Genomic DNA, 22,046 nt, shown 5'->3' on the forward strand with positions numbered 1-22,046 from the left:
TCTAGTGTAGTAACCTACAAAATATTCGGATGACCCATCCTGTAATGTTGCTCGAGTGAATGGGACCCCCACCAAACAGGACTGACACGGGATATTGAACGGATACAAAGAAGGGTAACAGAATGGTGACACGCTAGTTCGCCCAATGGGAGAGTGTCGTGGATACCTGAACTAGCAGGCGCCTGAAACTATCCCGAAAAAGACTACTCAGAAAGTTTCTACAACCCACTTTAAGTAATGTATCTACACTACTGGCCATTAAAATTGCTACACCGCCAAGATGACGTGCTATAGACGCGAGTTTTAACCGACATGAAGAAGATGCTGTGATATGCAAATGATTAGCTTTTCAGAGCATTCACACAAGGTTGGTGCCGGTGGTGACACTTACAACGTGCTGACATGAGGAAAGTTTCCAACCGATTTCTCATACACAAACACCAGTTGACCGGCGTTGCCTGGTGAAACGTTATTGTGATGCCTCGTGTAAGGAGGAGAAATGCGTACCATCACGTTTCCGACTTTGATAAAGGTCGGATTGTAGCCTATCGCGATTGCGGTTTATCGTATCGCGACACTGCTGCTCGCGTTGGTCGAGATCCAATGACTGTCAGCGGAATATGGAATCAGTCGGTTGGTTCAGGAGGGTAATACGGAACGCCGTGCTGGATCCCAACGGCCTCGTATCACTAGCAGTCGAGATGACAGGCATCTTACCCGCATGGCTGTAACGGATCGTGCAGCCACGTCTCGATTCCTGAGCCAACACACGGGGACGTTTGCAAGACAACAACCATCTGCACTAACAGTTCGACGACGTTTGCAGCAGCATGGACTATCAGCTCGGAGACCATGGCTGCAGTTACCCTTGACGCTGCATGACAGACAGGAGCGCCTGCGATGGTGTACTCAACGGCGAACATGGGTGCACGAATGGCAAAACGTCATTTTTTCGGATGAATCCAGGTTCTGTTTACAGCATCATGACGGTCGCATCCGTGTTTGGCGACATTGCGGTGAACGCACATTGGAAGCGTGTATTCGTCATCGCCATACTGGCGTATCACCCGGCGTGATGGTAAGGGGTGCCATTGGTTGCACGTCTCGGTCACCTCTTGTTCGCATTGACGGCACTTTGAACAGTGGACGTTACATTTCAGATGTGTTACGAGCCGTGGCTCTACCCTTCATTCGATCCCTGCGAAACCCTACATTTCAGCAGGATAATGCACGACCGCATGTAGCAGGTCCTGTACGGGCCTTTCTGGATACAGAAAATGTTCGACTGCTGCGCTGGCCAGCACATTCTCCAGATCTCTCACCAATTGAAAACGTCTGGTCAATGGTGGCCGAGCAACTGGCTCGTCACAATACGCCACTCACTACTCTTGATGAACTGTGGTATCATGTTGAAGCTGCATGGGCAGCTGTAACTGTACACGCCATGCAAACTCTGACTTAATGCCCAGGAGTATCAAGGCCGTTATTACGGCCAGAGGTGGTTACTCTGGGTACTGATTTTTCAGGATCTATGCACCCAAATTGCGTGAAAATGCAATCACATGTCAGTTCTAGAATAATATATTTGTCCAATGAATACCCGTTTATCATCTGCATTTCTTCTTGGTGTAGCAATTTTAATGGCCAGTAGTGTAGGAACACTCTGAAAATCCCCACGTATGGCTTCCTTAGTGGTCGCGAAGGCGGGAATAGACTAACTACAGCGTGCAAAGAGGCATTTAAATATTCTTTTTTCCCCCGCTCCATACGTGAATGGAACAGCAAAAAGTTTCAATAAGTGGTAAAATGGGAAGTACCACGTGCCATGCATTTCACAGTGGTTTGCAGAATATATACGTAGATGTATAGGAAGCAGAGTTGAAATTAATCTCTTACCACCTTGACTTAGATTTCTCAAATTCCCTTCGTCATCTCAAGTAGGTGATCGGCGGCATTTCAGGATCACAGTCGATTCCCTCCCCAATCTTTTTCCAATGAAGCAAATCTCCCACTGTAACGATCTCAATGTAGACTAAACAGTACACTCCCAACAGCGCAAAACTTTCGAGGCTTTCGTGGTCATTTGTTGACAAATTGTCTGTTGGCTTCTGTATCGGGTTCTTCGGCCGACGTTTGTTTGATGATTTTTCTCACGTTTCACCAGCACGAGTGGCTGGCACTGTCAAAGCTTCATTCTCCATTGGTGGAGTCCACCATTGGTGGAATCCAGTCCACAATCAGCAATGGAGGGTGAAGGTTTGACAATGCCAAGAACTCAAAAATAAGAAAGCACCCAGGCCAGACGGTATCCACTCAGAGGTATTGAAACAAATAACACCACAGATCGCCCCATGTCTAACAACGCTGCTAAACGACGAATTAAGGCTGGACAGAGTACCTCGAGTATGGAAAACCTCAAAAGCTGTCATAATCAAAAAATCATTAGACAGAGATCCCTCAGATCCAAAGTCACATAGACCAATTTGCCTAATAAATATCTTAGCCAAGATCCAAGAGAAACTGCTCTGTAAATGTTTACAGGGCCACAGAATCCTTCACGGCCTTACCCCACACCAATTTGGATTTCGATCTGGTAAATCAATCGATGATGCAATAAACAGAGCTCTCGAGATAGTACACACAACCCGCTCCAAATATGCTACGGCAATCATGATCGACATTGCAGGCACATTTGACAATCTATGGGGGTCTGCAATGTTCCAGAGGTTAAGACATCTAGAGGTACCAGAAACTCTCTATTATACTACGGCAGGGATAGAACTGTCGTTTGGCAAACGGACAGCCAGAAAGTGATCAAACGCATCACGATAGGTTGTCCCAAAGTGAGTGTCGACCTGTGACCCTATCTTCTGGGACATCACATTGGAACCCCTTCTGCAGATACTGGAGGGACGTGAAATGACAGATGGAGTTGTCGTTTAAGCAGATGATATAATGGTGGTCATAGCTGAGAACAATAGGCCCCAGCTAGAAGAAAGAGCCAATTCCACGCTACGCACCATCATACAATGGCGCAACAACAATGAACTCGAGATGGCGGAAAACAAAACAACTTACACTCTGCTGAAGGGTCTGCTGCAGAGGAACCAGACAGTCAAAATCAGAAACACCAACATTAAACGACCACAGGTCACGTGCCATCTTAGTGTTCACATCGACGAAAAATTGAGCTTCCAACAACACATAAAAATCACGACCGACAAAGCTGAAAAAATACCCTACAAACTGGCAAGGCTAAGCTCGGACCACTTCAGACCCCCCTTGTCAGTCATGAGAACATACAATTGTGCTCTCTTCGAGTCAATACTAAGCTTTGCCGCAAGCACATGGGCACACAAACTAAGGCTATAAACCCACAAGACAATTCTCAGACGTGGGCAGAGAAGTATATTATTGAGACTATTTGGGGCCTTCAGTACCACCTCAGCTGAAGCACTGTGTGTGGCACTTGGAGTATTCCCGATAGATCTCACAGTAAGATACAGAGCGTTACCAACACAAACAATACGCCAACTAAAGACGTGGCGATTGGATACCTTGCAGGGTGAGTGGGACAATAGTGATAAGGGCCGGAGACTATACAACTCCTTCCCCAACAGAAGGGAAAGACTGAAACTTAGACATATCGATCCCAACCGCTGTATGGTACACTTCGTAACGGGACACGGCCCTTATCCTACCCACTTGAAACGCGTGAGTCTGTGGCAGGCACCTAGGTGCACATGTGGGGAAGAAGGTTCTCCTGAATATATCGTCTTTTTCTGCGGACAATACACAAACATAAGACACACCCTACACATAGATACATCAAACGTTGAGCAAACAATCAAAGACATGATTTACAACGATGAACAATGGTCATCCATTAATAAACTAACTGATGATATCTCCAAAACCAGACACACAGAATACTTGACGACAACACAGCACAGAAGGCCAGCCTACATGCAAAGGCGACAGGGAGTTCACAGCGTGGACGGTGATGAGGCTGCATCTGAAGACATCTCATCGGACAGTAGCGGCGACACAATATAAACACATCTAGCTGTCTTCCAGAAAATCAACTGGTCCAGTCCCACCAGGCCAGCAGTCGGGAAGGGGCTTAATGTCAGGTGAGCAGCGACCTGCAGCCTGGCCAGAAGGATCTTAATTGTGATTCTTCAGTACAGAGCCCAACCCGACGGGAGTAGATCTGGGAAAACCACCGGACAGGCTGAGTCGAGGAGCCAACAACCGGATTATTGTGCAGTGGGAGTTGTTCAAGTTGTAGTCTTAGTATGTAAGTTACAGTAGTAGTATTTAAACCAACAAACTCTGGGATGTTGTAGAGGACATCAAAACAAATACTTTGCCCTAATGTCATCTTTTCCTGTGAGGATTATTTAAACCGGTGGAGGCCGTATACGCCCTTCAGTTGTTAGAGGCCGTATACGATCTTCAGTTGTTAGAGGCCGTATTACGCTCTTCAGTTGTAGGCAACTGTTGTCCACCAGTGTAGTAGTGCATTGTCTCTGTTTACTAATGAAGCGATACACCTGGAGTGAGTACACTGATATGGTTGGTGCGTACTACGTAGCGCACCACAACGGGCGAGCTGCACAGCGGGTTTATCAACAACAATATCCTAATCGCCGTATGCCGCATCATACGACCTTTGCTACTGGGTACCAAAGACTGCGTGAGACCGGGTCATTTAGCAGATTACCTAGACAGGGACGCCGTCGCACGGTAAGAACGCTGCAATTTGAGGAAGCTGTCTTGCAGCATGTGGAGCGAGATTCTTCAATCAGCACTCGTGCAATTGCACGTAACATGGGGACGAATCAGACGCATGTAAGAACAGTCCTTCGAGAGAAATTGTTACGTCCATTGCATTAACAACGTGTCCACAACCTGGAACCAGTTGATTATCCACCCGGAGCACAGTTTTCGCCGTGGTACCTGGAACAGTGTGAAATGGATCCTACATTTCCATCCCCTGTGTTGTTTACCGATGAAGAAGCGTTCGGGCGTGATGGAGTCTGCAACATGCACAATTAGCATGTTTGGAGTGAGGATAACCCACATGCCACATTACTAGCGCTCATCAAGTGCGGTTCTTCGTTAATGTGTAGGCCGGTGTTGTTGGGGACTGTTTAATTGGGCCGTGTCTGCTACCTAGGCCATTAAATGGCAGGCACTATTACAATTTTCTCTCCCGAGCATTACCAGTATTGCTGGGAGACGTCCCGCTCCCTACAAGACAACGCATGTGATCCAGCATGACGGGGCGCCGGCACATTTCAGTCGTCGTGTGCGTAGATTCCTGGACCGACGGTTCCCAGAAACGTGGATTGGCAGAGGTGTTCCTGTACCATGGCCTGCTCGATCCCCAGATATGTCCTCTCTGGACTCTTTTGTGTGGGGAGAGATGCGCAACCTTGTTAACTCAACTCCTGTTGCATCAGAAGAGGATCTGGTTGCCCGGATAGTAGCAACAGTAGGAACAATTCAGGATCCTCCTAGGGTTTTTGCCCGTCTCAGACAGAACGTGATCAGACGGTATAACCTTTGTTTACTTGTCAATGGAGGCAGTTTTGAAAATCTACTGTAACTGAAATTGGGTTGTGTTAATGTGTTGTCTCTGGGTCATAAAAAATGGAAAAGTGTTTGTTGGTTTAATTAATTTGCCGCCGGATAAATCTTCCTGTACCGGTTTAAATACTCCTCATTGGAAAAAATGACATTAGGGAAAAATATTTGTTTTGGGGTCCCCTACAACCTCCCACAGTTTGTCGGTTTAAATACTTTTCACCCTGTATAGTTTTACTAGAGAAGTAGCAAATTCAAGGGTACGAATAGAAGAATCTCATTTTTTTCTACATTGTTTATGAGTGACTGGTGGAATATGCCTGGTGTAGCTTCTAGAATGAGGTGAGGGGGGTATAAGCATTCGAAGTGTTGATAGTTTAAGGTCCTAGGTTCGTAGTGAAGGAGAGATTTCGTGGATGCAGGGTGCTTTAATCCGTCGAGTCCACATCTAGCGCATTGTTCTTTCGTCAGTCGTGCATTTTTTTCGTACTCAGAGTTTCACGTAATGAGGCAGTTCCGTAAAGGGCGTACGAATACTGTATGTTTACAATGACAGTGGCTGGTCCGCACCACACATTCTATATTTAAAATACGCAAACCCAATGTCTATTTTATAACTGCTCATAGCAAACTACCTAAGATTCGTAAATCATCAGGAATGACACCGAATAATCAAAAGAAGATTAGAACAGCCAGTGAGCATTTAACGACTTACTTTCGCTTACAGGTTTACGTTCTTACATCAGCTGAAATACATAAACAGCTATAACCAATGACTTAATGCATCAACTTTCTCGATATTTCTTACCTTCCACGCAACACCGACTACTCTAATATATATCAAACGGTTAGAGGTATCCAAATAAAGTTTTTGACAGGCGAAGTCGAAGTGATCTGCTGTTTTCCTGATGCTCGCGAATTTTCTTATTCACCACGATACTGACCATTTATGTTTTTTTATCATATGAGGTAACTTTTTAAAGATATTCGACAGCTCGAGGAAAAGCGTAACACACGACTATGTCCACAGCCAAATTTCTCACAGAATAGCTTAATTTTTACTGATCTCTGTACATTACGCCACCTCTCAAGTACCCTACCTATACGTAATCGTAAAGAGTATCTGGAGGTACAAAGTGGTATTATTAAAACAAACAAAATGCTGTAATGCACAACATTTAACATAAAATATGTTTCAAGTTGTTACAAGATATGTCACACGTTTAACGTCACACGTGGGTGACATTAATTTTACAGATGACTGTCACCTGTTGGATTTCGCAACTGAAACTTGATGCATGTCCTTGTTCTTATAGAAACGCGCTCGTTGTTAATTAGTTGCCAATGACACAACCGTTAGTCTGACAACATTTTAATAGAGTTCTCCGTGAATACTTTTGTCTAATTAAGTCTCTTGAGAAGATTTTAGCTGTGAAGATGAAAGTTTAAACCTATCCCCTCAATTCGTCAGAGCAAATAAGAGCGCACAACTTATCCTGTGTGAGTTCTTAGAGGCGTCTATAAATCGATCTTGCCGAATCACTATTTGCGTACAACGTAGCGAAGTAGCAGTACTGCGAAAAAGTGTTAGTGCGTCTTAACAAACATCCCCAGAGGAAGCGTAAATTTCTCGTAATGTCGATTGCTTTTGGTTCAACACTTATTCAAGAGCTACCGAATCTTTGCAAATTGCAAATAGATCGTCTTGACTGACTTGGCTGACTTCAGTCTCCCCAAACAGACCTGCTGACACTGTACTAGACAGTATATACACATATACTGACTGGTAAGCGACTGAAATAGGCAATCGGGCGCACAGACCCAGCAACGCCAAATGTTTAACATATTTACTCATTTTTACAGAAATCAGACGTTTGAAAAAAATGTATTCATCATTGTTGCAGTATATGATAACAAATTCAGACAAAATGGAACGCACATCACAGTAAAGGGTGCCCAAAAAGTCGTATCAATACACAATTGGCCCTCTCTGTCTTGTATTCTCTCATGCGAACGATCATAAAAGTACCTAATGTCATACTGTGATAAAGTGTATCCAGTGCGTGCTTCTTTTGTTGCACTACGGCATGTGTTCTTGCAGGCCCCCACTTCATCACGTCTCACACATCTTCCACTGGCGAGATATCTGGTGTCGTGCTGGTCAGCCGCTGTATTCCAGCGGGTGCTGGTTACTGTACCCTGCAAAGACACCAAATACGTCCGCGAGCTGAAACAGATAGCTCCTCGCAGCATGAAATCTGGCATGGGCTGTCTGTCGTGGGCGAATGTACTCCGGAACAAGCAGCTCACCACGCCCTCGCCATACTCGTGTTAAGTCCATCTCTCGCATTCAAATGGAACGCACTCTCATCACTGAAGACAACAGAGCGCCGCACCGCTCTCCAAGCAGCTCTTTCACGACACCAGAGTAGTCAGCCATGCTTGGCAGTGTTGAGGTGCCAGTGGTAGCCTGGTGACAGGTACACGTGACTTTAATCTTGCTGCAAGCAAACGGTTCGCAATGGTTCCTGACGACACAGCAGGTGCTACATGTGCCCGGATTTGGTCCCTGGATGATGTTCCGTCGGCCACGGCTATTCGCACAACGCGTCTATCTTGACGTGTGTCTGCAATACGCGGACGACTAGAACCTGGTCTATAGGTGCGGGATTGTTGCACTGATGAATGCAGCGACACATCACCGATACGTTGTGCCCAACATGCACTACAGCAATCCGCCGGTGAGTCGTATAGCTACGTGCAGGCTCACAATGCGGCCCCCTTCAAGTGGATGAAGCTGTTAAACAGGCGTACGTACTTGCCGATGAGGCATCGTTGTACACAGAACAAATTCTGTAAACACTGCTTGCCTCTAAATTCATCACATTTACTTCCTGCAGAGTCAAAACAGAGGCTGCACAGACGGGCCTCCAGAGCGCACTCTGATCGCCGATGACCGTGACAAATGAATCACTAGCGCTATAACCACTCACCAAGCACATAACACGCCATTGAACATAAGGGGGGGAGGGGGGGGGGGACATATGGCGGGCGGATTCTGTCGATCACAGGGGTAAGGGATCTAGTGTTATGGATAGCCCTTGGCGTAGTAACCTTCTGTATACCTATACAAAGAAAAAGCATACTGTAATTAGCCTTCTGTATGAGGTAAAAATTTAAACATTACACACTTCCGCCAGCCCAGGCAAATTGAGCAAATCGGTTGTTTCTTTTGCATTAAGTCTGGTGTAGGGTGGACGCTAGGCGGGTTACAAAAGCACCATTTGGTCATGGACGGTTTCTGAGAAGACATCAAAACACCATAATGAGTGGGAGGGTTTGTTCGGCGACTGCTTGGTGGGGCTGTAACTTTGACCATCCCGCTTGACCACCGGGAATTATCAGAGCTGTCTGCAACAGGTTCTTCCAAGCTTGTTTGAAGATGTTCCAGCAAATGTGAGGTGCAGCAAGTGCTTCCAAGTTGATGGGGCGCCTGCACATTTTGTACTGGCTGTTCGTGTGCACTTGAACTGGTCATTCCTGCATAGATGCATTGGGTGTGGTGGACCGGTTCCATGGGGGGATGGCCACTTACATAATTTCTATTCATGGCAAATCGTCGAAATTTTTGCCAGATATTTTTAAGATGACGTTCTCTGGGAACATCAAAACCTTATTCGATTCGTTATCCATTACCGGGATCCAGAGGTTCAAAGTAGCCGTATATATGCACGTAAAAATAGCCCTTTATATCCAGTCTGAGGCGTAAATGTAGTTTTAACTGATGTGTTGAACACGTAAGATGGGTCGTAGGGTCATCACAAGGGCTCTGAGGTCGCAAAACTATGTTCTTAGTGAGCATTTATTCACCAGTAAGACTCTATGACGCACTGTCTCTGTAGAATGGGCCCATACAAATATGCCCAAAGTGGTACTGAAGTGACGAAAAACGGCCTAAAAATGGTCTTAACATGCCTGAAAAGAACTTATGTAATAAAACTGGAAAGACTGCAAATTCAGTAAAATATTTCTAATAACATTTTCACTCTTTTAAGACACAAATCATAATCCGGGCGTTTCAAATGAGCAAACTATCCATATAAAATATAAATAAAACGCCCTTGCGTTAACGATATATTATGTGTTCTTATTTGTTGTTTATATGCATCAAAGTATATAAATGTGTCCAAGTATTAAACAAACTGTTAGTACTCTACTGACCTACATAATTCGTTTTATACAAGCAGCACACCCTGCTGTAGCAAGATAAAGAAGGGAACCAGCACAAAAAAGGCGAAGATGTCCCTCTGTTACAGACTCTGACGTTAAAGAGGGGAGCCAGGTGCCTCAGTCCTCATTTCGTCTTCCTCACCAAAAGTTTTTTCATGCGCTATTTGTACTGAAAGAGAATAGCAGAGAAACAGTGACGATGGAAGAGAGACGTGTCACTGACAGTGAGAGAGGAAGAGAGAGGAGACAGTAATAGTGGGAGAGAGAAAGTGTCAATGAAAGAGAAAGAGAGATGGATGAACAGTCGGAACCTGAGAGAGAGGAGATGTTGACGACCAGTGAGGGACACTGGCAGTGAAAGAGACAGAGAGATGGTTGGAGAGAGAATAACTGCGAACGAAAGAGAGAAGAGACAGTGGAAATGAGAAATGTAGGTGAGTGGAGACCATACGTAGGCTTGGGAGTGTCTGGATCATCCCAGACCGTCGAACTTTTGTATGTAGGTATAGAGGAGGGAAAATTTTGAACCGATATTTTAGGCAGATAGGTATAGGGGAAAAATAATTTGAGCTGCCGGGGTGTGGTCGAAACAGTGGCAGCGGGAAAGAAGGACAGAAGGAGACAGTCTAAACGTGATATCAGACAGTGGCTGTGGAATATACTGCAAATAACTGAGTGCACTATCCGAAAATTACCTCGAGCAATTAAACAGAGAACCGACTCGTGGAGATAACATCTTGGACCTACTGATAACAAACAGACCCGAACTTTTCGACTCTTTATGTGCAGAACAGGGAATCAGTGATCATAAGGCCGTTGCAGCATCCCTGAATATGGAAGTTAATAGGAATATAAAAAAAGGGAGGAAGGTTTATCTGTTTAGCAAGAGTAATAGAAGGCAGATTTCAGACTACCTAACAGATCAAAACGAAAATTTCTGTTCCGACACTGACAATGTTGAGTGTTTATGGAAAAAGTTCAAGGCAATCGTAAAATGCGTTTTAGACAGGTACGTGCCGAGTAAAACTGTGAGGGACGGGAAAAACCCACCGTGGTACAACAACAAAGTTAGGAAACTACTGCGAAAGCAAAGAGAGCTTCACTCTAAGTTTAAACGCAGCCAAAACCTCTCAGACAAACAGAAGCTAAACGATGTCAAAGTTAGCGTAAGGAGGGCTATGCGTGAAGCGTTCAGTGAATTCGAAAGTAAAATTCTATGTACCGACTTGACAGAAAATCCTAGGAAGTTCTGGTCTTACGTTAAATCAGTAAGTGGCTCGAAACAGCATATTCAGACACTCCGGGATGATGATGGCATTGAAACAGAGGATGACACGCGTAAAGCTGAAATACTAAACACCTTTTTCCAAAGCTGTTTCACAGAGGAAGACCGCACTGCAGTTCCTTCTCTAAATCCTCGCACGAACGAAAAAATGGCTGACATCGAAATAAGTGTCCAAGGAATAGAAAAGCAACTGCAATCACTCAACAGAGGAAAGTCCACTGGACCTGACGGGATACCAATTCGATTCTACACAGAGTACGCGAAAGAACTTGCCCCCCTTCTAACAGCCGTGTACCGCAAGTCTCTAGAGGAACGGAAGGTTCCAAATGATTGGAAAAGAGCACAGGTAGTCCCAGTCTTCAAGAAGGGTCGTCGAGCAGATGCTCAAAACTATAGACCTATATCTCTGACGTCGATCTGTTGTAGAATTTTAGAACATGTTCTTTGCTCGAGTATCATGTCGTTTTTGGAAACCCAGAATCTACTATGTAGGAATCAAAATGGGTTCCGGAAACAGCGATCGTGTGAGACCCAACTCGCTTTATTTGTTCATGAGACCCAGAAAATATTAGATACAGGCTCCCAGGTAGATGCTATTTTTCTTGACTTCCGAAAGGCGTTCGATACACTTCCGCACTGTCGCCTGATAAACAAAGTAAGAGCCTACGGAATATCAGAACAGCTGTGTGGCTGGATTGAAGAGTTTTTAGCAAACAGAACACAGCATGTTGTTCTCAATGGAGAGACGTCTACAGACGTTAAAGTAACCTCTGGCGTGCCACAGGGGAGTGTTATGGGACCATTGCTTTCCACAACATATATAAATGACCTAGTAGATAGTGTCGGAAGTCCCATGCGGCTTTTCGCGGATGATGCTGTACTATACAGAGAAGTTGCAGCATTAGAAAATTGTAGCGAAATGCAGGAAGATCTGCAGCGGATAGGCACTTGGTGCAGGGAGTGGCAACTGACCCTTAACATAGACAAATGTAATGTATTGCGAATACATAGAAAGAAGAATCCTTTATTGTATGATTATATGATAGCGGAACAAACACTGGTAGCAGTTACTTCTGTAAAATATCTGGGAGTATGCGTGCGGAACGATTTGAAGTGGAATGATCATATAAAATTAATTGTTGGTAAGGCGGGTACCAAGTTGAGATTCATTGGGAGAGTCCATAGAAAATGTAGTCCATCAACAAAGGAGGTGGCTTACAAAACACTCGTTCGACCTATACTTGAGTATTGCTCATCAGTGTGGGATCCGTACCAGATCGGGTTGACGGAGGCGATAGAGAGGATCCAAAGAAGAGCGGCGCGTTTCGTCACAGGGTTATTTGGTAACCGTGATAGCGTTACGGAGATGTTTAACAAACTCAAGTGGCAGACTCTGCAAGAGAGGCGCTCTGCATCGCGGTGTAGCTTGCTCGCCAGGTTTCGAGAGGGTGCGTTTCTGGATGAGGTATTGAATATATTGCTTCCCCCTACTTATACCTCCCGAGGAGATCACGAATGTAAAATTAGAGAGATTCGAGCGCGCACGGAGGCTTTCAGACAGTCGTTCTTCCCGCGAACCATACGCGACTGGAACAGGGAAGGGAGGTAATGACAGTGGCACGAAAAGTGCCCTCCGCCACACACCGTTGGGTGGCTTGCGGAGTATAAATGTAGATGTAGATGTAGATAAACGGGTGAAAAAGGAGACAGCGTGAGAGAAATTGGTGTCCCAGAAATGTTGCGACCAACTTCTAGGGGGGATGGGCTGCATTACAAGGATTACGAATTACAGAGCAATCCGTGGCCGCAAACGTAGTCGTAAGCCCCTAGATGGTTCTGTACATGAGAATACTGGAGGGGAACTTGAGGATTTTCTCATTCGACCTCTTTCCAACATACGAAGATCACTTAACACCATATGAACAGTGAGCTTGCAGACAAGCACTTAGTTGTGGAATAACTGAGTACAACGTAGGACCCGCTGGACACATTTATTGAGAACGCTTCCCAGACAAACATCAACGACACCACAGTGGTTTTGCACGTCTGCATCGAAATTCGTACGACTCTGGGTCATTAAGAACTGGCAAGACTAGACAGCTTGGGACACGATCCCCGCTTTCGGTCGTCAGGAAAGATACTGTGTTGGCTGCCGTGGAGACTGATCCAGGCACCAGTACATGTCCCGTTGCGTCGGGCGTAAGAATGTCGTGTAGCAGCGTGTTTTAAACGCCGAATCCTCGCACGTCTTTCATCTCCAAAGGTATTAGTTATTGCACCCCGGTGACCGTCTTGAACGTGAGCGTTTCTCACAGTTCTTTCTGCAGAGAAGTGGTCGAGGTTTTCACTTCTCAGCTTATGTGTTGTTCACTGGCGAGGTCCAGTTCACTAGGGATGGCGTCTTCAACCACAACAATGAGCATTTGTGGGTAACAGAAAACCCGCACTGTGTGCGGCACCACGCGGCACAACATCGCTCCAACGGTTAATGCGTCGGCGGGTTTGGTCGGCGACTGCTTAGTCGGGCCGTAACTTTTACCATCCCGCTTAAGTACCGCGAATTATCAGAGGTTTCTGGAACAGTTTCTTCCCGGCTTGCTTGAAGATGCTCCAGCTATTATGAGGTGCAACATGTGGTTCCAAAACTTGATGGGGCGCCTGCTCATTTTGTACTGGCTGTTCGTCAGCACTTGAAAAGGTCATACCTGCATAGGTGAATTGGGCGTGGTGTACCGGTTCCCTGGCCCCCACGCTCACTGGATTTATCGAGCCTTGATGTCTTTCTACGGCCGTGAAATCTCTCATGCATCACGATCCTGTGGGGTCCGCAATGGATCTTTTGGCAAGAATTGTCCGCGCAGCTGCTGCAACCAGAGAAACCGAGTCGGGCAGTCAGTGCTCTGTCGGTGCCAGGCAAGCGTGGCGTGTGACGGTGCAGGCTTCGAGAGTGTGTCACAACATCAGAGTTGCATTCGTGTCGTACACCATGTGCGCTCATTGTGTCCGATAAATGCTTCAAATGAACCACTCTGTTGTTTGCTTTCCGATCCTCGACTTCTGCTACAACTTACCCCTGACGTTTGCCGCCATGCCTATGTAAGTCTCAATCCTTACGATGTGCCCCAACTCCCCTAGAAGTCCGTCGCAAGACTGGGACACGCTGTACACGGGGAGTGGCAGTGAGAGGGTGATACTGAGTCTGAAGACTTAACTTCAAATAGAGACTGGCTAAAAGGATTTAGAATGTTCTTTGTTAAAAGATTGCGAATATGTTGGGATGCGAAAATTTTTGGTGGGAAAGGCGGAATGAGAGCTAAGGGAGCTGGTTCCCCACTTTTCTGCAAGAGTCTTTTGAAGAGGAACACACTCACCTTTTTTGTGTTTCGGCAGCAGCATTTTTCTGCTGGTTGAGGTACCCGTATATGTTTGTTGCACTCCCCATTTTTGTATCATCTGTTAAAAGTGGGGTGTCCGTGGTCGCTTGATGTCAGTGTGGAGACGTATTTTACGATCCCTTTATTTGGCAATGTCGAAGATACAGTCTGTTTCTTTCCTCGTTTCCAAAGGGTAACGCAACATACTGAATGTGAGACTGAAGTGGACCAACATGAGCCGTTTTCTCTCATTTCTGTGTTAACATAGCATAACTGTGGTATATCGTGCTGGACGAGTAGTGCTCAGTGAAATGTTCAGTTTCTTTTTCTCAGTATTTTTGCCAAAATATCGACTGTAAAAGCTGCCTGATACATATTTGTACTCCTTCTGCGACAGTATATCTGCAAACGATAAAAATATACACGGAATCAGTAGGAAAAATAAAACACAACTGTTTCAGTCTCACGATGAAAAAAAAAAAGGTTGCAAGCACAAACGCTTGCCTTTTCCGTACTTGCGCTTGACGAATAGTAAATGAAATGTTAGGAGTGTCTACGGTATATGAGACATCCTATTTATGGTGATGGGAAGAACGAGAAGATTTATCGAGAATGCTGCAGTAGGGTAAGGTTGTCAAACTTGCAAGCGAGATACCGTGGTTAAAACACTATCTGATTTTACTTTTAAAATGATGTTCTATACAATTATCAGTGTCACGCTTACGACCACAAAGAGTGTTAGATTTTCCCGTACTTTCACCTTCGGTTGTCGAAAATTCTGTGAAACCTTAGGAGTGTCTACGATATATGAGACATCCACCATATTGAGATAAGAGGCGTTGAGCCAGTCTAAAGATGTCAAAACTGCAAGTGAAGCACCGTGGTTAAAACGCTAAGCCAGCCTTTTCTGTATTTCCTTTTACGAGTCGCAGTGTAGGCTATTACCAGAGCGATATGGTAAGCTATCCATGTAGAACGTGAACTATGCCCTAGCGATGAATCTACTGTAAGGAATATTGTTTACTTCCACATAAAATAACAGATACGATTAGACGCGCGTATTATTGCATTGCACAACGTCCCACAGAAATGCTTCCATTGGGCGGCGCTCGAGAGACAGAAGAAAGAATTGGATGTGAAGCTGGGAATTTTTATACAACTAATACACCTTCGTCAGTCACAAAATTTAATTTTTCTGTTTAAGTCTACGAGTTTCGGAGTTACAAATTTGTTTTCAAAGGCTACACTGACGTTACGGGGGGTTGCCTCTGCTTCAGTTTATCACGTATCAATAAGGGAACGATACGGCAGTTAGTTTTAGAAGAAAACGTCTTATATAAGATTAAAGAAGAAATAGAGTATTAATACAAGCTCCTTCAATTGACCACAAAATATTCGTGCTCTACACAGTTGTAAAGTATCCGTAACTGCACGTTTTTGTGACCATCCACACTAGTGCAGAAGACGAACTTTTAGTAGAGAACAGAAGTTAAGGACTAAATAATATAACGCTTCATTTATTCGATATTTTTTCTGAAATCTTTTTCTCGTAAAATTGTCCACCGTGTTAAGCAGTATAACCGCACACTTTTACTGAAGAAAATATGAGCTTTTCTGCGTATCGCATCGGATTTGTGGATGGATTCCGGAATTTCTACCAGACGCAACTCAACACATTGTCCTCAATGGGATAAAATCGACAAATGTGAAGGTAACGAGGGTATTGGTGTTACTGTTTGGAGTATGGTTCAAATAGCTCTGAGCACTAAGGGACTTAACTTCTGACGTCATCAGTCCCCTAGAACTTAGAACTACTTAAAGCTAACTAACCTAAGGACAACACACACATCCATGCCCGAGGCAGGATTCGAACCTGCGACCGTAGCGGTCACGTGGTTCCAGACTGTAGCGCCTAGAACCGCTCGGCCACACCGGCCGGCGTTTAGAGTATATATAAATGATTTAGTCGATAACGTTGGACAACTTGTAGGCAGTTCGCTGACTGTGCTATTTTCAATAGGAAGACTGCACTTGGGAAGACTGCTCTGAAATGAAAATATAAGACTGCTAGGGATCTACATTTGATGCAGAAACTGCCAGTTGGCCCCGAAAGAAAATAAATGTAACGTATTGCGCATGAAAAAGCGGAAGGATCCAGTACTATTTGATTAGGTTATTGGAAATATATCACTAGGAATAGTAAATTACGAGACGACCAGGTAGAGGGGTAGAAGGCTTCCCAAATTGGGAATAAGAGGGGATGGCTAGTTACGAGGTTTGCTTTACACCGAAGGGGAAACCTCCCCCGAAAACTCTGATCGGAACCAGGAAACTGGATTTACCGGGTGATCAAAAAGTCAGTATAAATTTGAAAACTTAATAAACCACGGAATAATGTAGATAGAGAGATAAAAATTGGCACACATGCTTGGAATGACATGGGGTTTTATTAGAACAAAAAAAAAACCATATTGCTAGACGCGTGAAAGACCTCTTGCGCGTCGTTTGGTGATGATCGTGTGCTCAGCCGCCACATTCGTCATGCTTGGCCTCCCAGGTCCCCAGACCTCAGTCCGTGCAATTATTGGCTTTGGGGTTACCTGAAGTCGCAATCGACCGACATGTCTAGGATGCTGAAATACAACATCCGACGCCAATGCCTCACCATTACTCCGGACGTGCTTTACAGTACTGTTCACAACATTATTCTCCGCAGCTCGTGGTCGTGCGGTAGCGTTCTCGCTTCTCACGCCCGGGTTCCCGGGTTCGATTTCCGGCGGTGTCAGGGATTTTCTCTGCCTCGTGATGACTGGGTGTTGTGTGATGTCCTTAGGTTAGTTAGGTTTAAGCAGTTCTAAGTTCTAGGGGACTGATGACCATAGCTGTTAAGTCCCATAGTGCTCAGAGCCATTTGAACCAAGCCACAACATTATTCCTCGACTACAGCTATGGTTGAGGAATGATGGTGGACATATTGAGCATTTCCTGTAAAGAATATCATCTTTGCTTTGTCTTACTTTGTTATGCTAATCATTGCTATTCTGATCAGATGGAGCGCCATCTGTCGGACATTTTTAGAACGTTTGTATTTTTTTTCGGTTCTAATAAAACCCCATGTCGTTCCAAGCATGTGTGTCAATTTGTACCTCTCTATCTACATTATTCCGTGATTTATTCAGTTTTCCAATTTATACTGACTTTTTGATCACCCGGTATTTTCAATTAATCCCGGGACAATGGTGTCGAATATCCCAGGCAAGAAATGGAAAGTGTGAGTGTCAACCGTAAAATATCTAGGAGCAGCCGTATGGAGTGACGTAAGTGGAACGATTACATACAAGCATCATTAATCGTAGGAAAAGAGAATGTCAGGCTGAGATTCATCGGAAAAATCTTTAGAAAATGTAGCTTACGAAACACTTATTCGACTGATTATTTAATATTCCTCATGAGTTTGACCAATTTGGGGTATTAGAAATACTAGGGAATATCCAACGAAGGGCGGTGTATTTCGTTACGGAATCGTTTAGTTGTCAGGAGATGTTGAAGGTGTTACGAGAGAGACGTTGAGCATCACGGAGAGATTTACAACTGAAATTCCCAGAGCATACAGTCGACAGTGAGTGGGGCAATATATTAATTCCTCCTATGTAGTTCTCACGAAATGACCAGGGCGACAAAATCAGAAAAGATAGGGCTCATTCAAAGGTTTGTGATCGGTCCTTTTTCCCACGCCCCATCTATGAATGTAACAAGGAAGGTAGTGGTCCCAGAAATCCCCTCCACCGAGCACCGTAAGGTCGCATGCGGAGTGGAGATTGTTAGTTTACTGATAGCTGATTAACTGACGCATGTGTAACTCCCAGAAACGTCTGTGTAGTCCTTGAAAATGCGGATTTGGCACCAATACACGTTGAACTACTTCAAAAAAAAATTGTGGCTGAGAGTGGCTTGTGTAAAAAAGACGACCTGTACGTGATGTGTTCTGTGCAAATGGAAGCGGAGAAGAGTCGGCGGCGTCGCCATTGTGCTCTATACCTCCGGCCCACACGATTGGCCACAGTCGTTTCCTACCCAGCAACTCACAATCCTGTGACAAGCGCCACATTTGACCACCGTTTCTGCTTATGACTCTCCCTAGATTAATTTATATGCGCCGTCACTTTTTAGCGTGATACTTAACGTATCTGCTTTATACCATCCGCAATGAATCCAAGATTCGCTAAGTACTTTCAGCAATCTTAAAAACGTAAAAATCAACGTCAAATATTCTACACGAAAGCGGGTGCACGGCAGAGTTAACGCCATTCGCCGGTACGTCGCGCGCTGCACTGCCCAGCCACTGCGTGTCGGCGCAACAGCCGCCTTCTTAAGACCGTTTCACGCGAGCGACTTTCTGGCCAGAATCGACCACTTGTCGTGGGTGCGCGGCACCTGCCTGCAGCCAACCAAGTCGCGAATGGGCCAGTGACGTCAATCATCGACTGAGTGTACCGAGGTCTGGAATCCCTAGTACGCTGTGCACTGTGCATGCGCTGAAACAGGGAACTGCATCGTCGTCTTCTAAGACCGGAAATTATCCGATTCTCACCGTGGTCGCTCGTAAAACAGTGATCGATACTGTCCTTCCCTGTTTTCTTAATTTTTATTTTGTTATTTGCTTTGTTTTCATGACGCACTAAAAAGATCGCACGAAGACCTACTACTGGGCCTATTAGTGTTCTCCAACAAGTGACGCCAGATATTTGAAAGCAAAGAGGTATTTTGGTTTCTCAATACCTAAACAAAGAAAAAGCTTACACTGTGTATAAATAAAAATGTCAAAACGTTCTATAATGAAAAATGATTCAACAGCGAAAAAGTCAGACCTAGTGAACAAGGAAAGTGATTTTCACTGTTATTTTGCTCTTTAAAAGAAAATTAGAAAGGATAAAGTAAATATGTCCTACTTTTTCCCTCTAAATATTGTTTAAAATGTGTTTATCTACATATTTTCTCGAGCAAATAAATGCTGATATTTTGAAATGTTTGGAGGACAATTTTCGTATTCTTTCAGTTGTTAGCAGTGTGAAGATTTTATCGTAAGGATTCTTTCAGGAATATCCACCGTTATTTTTGCTTTGTTCATGAATAAACCCCATTCTTGTTCCTAGCTTCTTAATATGGTTACGTATTTAGATATTTTTGCAACAATATATTTCCTCAGGACCTCACTTTCAGTGTTTAGGTACCAAACAGGACAACAAGGAGCTGTCGCTACAGGAAATTCTAAACAAAAAATATCATAATCGAGTGAGACAAGAAAGTCCCTTGTGTATGAGGTTTTTACGAGCACGTTACTACAGTAACCATAACCTACCATAGAGACTACAGCCTACACCCCCCTCATGAACCCTGTACCCCTTGCGCAGGTGAGATGGCTTGCATGCCTCAACGATACAGATAGCCAAAACGGAAGAGTATCTGTGGAGAGACCAGACTAACCCGTGATTCCTAAAGAGGGGAAACATCTGGACGATTGGTTGATCTGGCACTGCAACATTAGGTCTTGCGGTGCTGGCGCCGTGAATGGCGCAGATCCAGGGTACACTATAGCCGTTACTTTTCCTGAGGGCATGCGCCTCGTCTGTATGGCACCCTCTTGGGTAAAAAGTCCCGGGGACAAAATACTCTCCAGTTTAGATTCCCAGACGGGGATTATTATGGTTCAAATGGCTCTGAGCACTATGGGACTTAACTTCTGAGGTCATCAGTCCCCTATAACTTAGAACTACTTAAACCTAGCTAACCTAAGGACATCACACACATCCATGCCCGAGGGAGGATTCGAACCTGCGACTGTAGCGGTCGCGCGCTTCCAGACTGTAGCGCCTAGAACCGCTCGGCCACTCCGGCCGGCCGAGGATGAAGAGTTCAGACAGGAAAAGAGTAGAAGCATTCGAAATGGGAATTGAAACTACAAGTTCACGGTTACCAGTCACAATTCATTTTATTTCCACTAAGCGTTTCAGTGGTTTAAACCTCCACTATCAGGTGAATTTATGTAATTTAATAAGGTATGTATTAGATGTGTGTACGATTTGTGACACTGTCCCATGTGCTCACAGGTTCCTTCTCCTGACGTTTTTCCATGACTGTAAGCTGATGTTTTCAAAGGTGTTTATGATGTAAACACGAAAAGAAACGGAGATCGTGACTGCTGGAGACAGTGTCACTGGCTACCCCTAACGCACACACGACACACACGCTGATGAGCCAGGACATTATGACCACCTACCTAACAGCCAGTAGGCCTACGTTTGGCACGGATAACAGCGGCGACGCGTCGTGGCATGGAAGCAATGAGACCTAGTAGGTCGCTGGAGGGGTTGGCACCGCATCCGCACACACAAGCCACCTAATTCCCGTAAACTCCAGGGAGGGGGCGATGACCTCTGACCCCACGTTCAATCACAGCCCAGACGCGTTCGGTCTGGTCCAGATCTGGCAAGTTGGGAGGCCAGCACATCAATCGGAACTCGCCACTGTGTTCCTCGAACCACTCCACCAAGCTCTTGGCCTTGTGACATGGTGCGATATCTTATTGAAAAATGCCACTGTCATCGGGAAACATGATCGTCCAGTATGGAGTAAGGGGAGTAGCTTACAATTGGTTCGCCTCTTACTTTAAGAACAGAAAGCAGAGGGTAATTCTGCGCAATATTGACAGTGGTAGTGATGTTCAGTCCCAATGGGGCACTGTTGAGTGGGGCGTTCCCCAAGGGTCGGTGCTGGGGCCACTGCTGTTTCTTATTTATATAAATGATATGCCTTCTAGTATTACAGGTGATTCAAAAATATTTCTGTTTGCTGATGACACCAGCTTGATAGTGAAGGATCTTGTGTGTAATATTGAAACAGTAACAAATAATGTAGTTCATGAAATAAGTTCGTGGCTTGTGGAAAATAATTTGATGCCAAATCACAGTAAGACTGAGTTTTTACAGTTTCTAACTCAAAATTCAACAAGAACCGATATTTTGATCAGACAGAATAGGCATATTATAAGCGAGACGGAACAGTTCAAGTTCCTAGGCGTTCGGGTAGATAGTAACCTGTTGTGGAAAGCCCATGTTCAGGATCTTGTTCAGAAGCTAAATGCTGCTTTATTTACCATTAGAACAGTATCTGAAATAAGTGACACTTCAACACGAAAAGTAGTCTACTTCGCATATTTTCATACGCTTATGTCGCATGGTATTATTTTTTAGGGTAATTCTTCTGATTCAAAAAGGGTATTTTTGGCTCAAAAACGGGCTGTTCGAGCTATATGTGGTGTAAGTTCGAGAACCTCTTGTCGAGCCCTATTCAAAAATCTGGGAATTCTGACATTGCCCTCACAGTATATATTTTCTTTAATGTCGTTTGTTGTTAGCAATATTAGCCTATTCCCAAGAGTTAGCAGCTTTCACTCTGTTAATACTAGTCAGAAATCAAATCTGCATGTAGAATGCAGAAAGGAGTGCAGTATTCTGCTGCATCCATTTTCAATAAGCTACCACAAGAGCTCAAAAATCTTAGCAGTA

The sequence above is a fragment of the Schistocerca americana genome, chromosome 5 (assembly GCF_021461395.2).
Source record: "Schistocerca americana isolate TAMUIC-IGC-003095 chromosome 5, iqSchAmer2.1, whole genome shotgun sequence".
Classification (NCBI taxonomy): Eukaryota; Metazoa; Arthropoda; class Insecta; order Orthoptera; family Acrididae; genus Schistocerca; species Schistocerca americana.